This window comes from Lupinus angustifolius, chromosome LG17, assembly GCF_001865875.1.
Source record: "Lupinus angustifolius cultivar Tanjil chromosome LG17, LupAngTanjil_v1.0, whole genome shotgun sequence".
Classification (NCBI taxonomy): Eukaryota; Viridiplantae; Streptophyta; class Magnoliopsida; order Fabales; family Fabaceae; genus Lupinus; species Lupinus angustifolius.
The window spans coordinates 11,437,830-11,438,516 of NC_032025.1; positions in this window are offsets into that span (position 1 = coordinate 11,437,830).

Sequence of the window (687 nt, forward strand, 5' to 3'; positions counted from 1 at the left end):
TCCTCATCCTATACTCATCCTCATCCTCATCCTCATCCTTTCCTAATCCTCATCCTATCCACGTCCTCGTCCTCATCCTCATCCTCAATCTTATACTCTTCCTCATCCTCAATCTCATACTCTTCCTCATCCTATCCTCGTCTTCATCCTCATCCTTTCCTCATCCTCATCCTATCCACGTCCTCGTCCTGATCCTATCCTCATCCTCTTCCTCATCGTATACTCGTCCTCATCCTCATCCTCATCCTCATCCTCATCCTATCCTCCGCCTCCTCCTCCTCCTCCTCCTCCTCCTCATCCTCATCCTCATCCCATTCTGCTCCTCATCCTCATCCTCCTCCTCATCCTCATCCTCATCCTATCCTCCTCCTCATCCTCATCCTCTTCCTTATCCTCATCCTCATCCTATCCTCATCCTCATGCTCATCCTCATCCTATCCTCATCCTCATCCTATCCACGTCCTCATCCTCTTCCTCATCCTATCCTCATCCTCATCCTTTCCTAATCCTCGTCCTATCCACGTCTTCATCCTCATCCTCATCCTGATCATCTTCCTCATCCTATCCTCATCCTCATCCTTTCCTCATCCTCATCCTATCCTCATCCTCATACTCATCCTAACCTCCTCCTCATCCTAATCCTCATCCTCATCCTCATCCTCATCCTAATCCTCATCCTCATCCTCA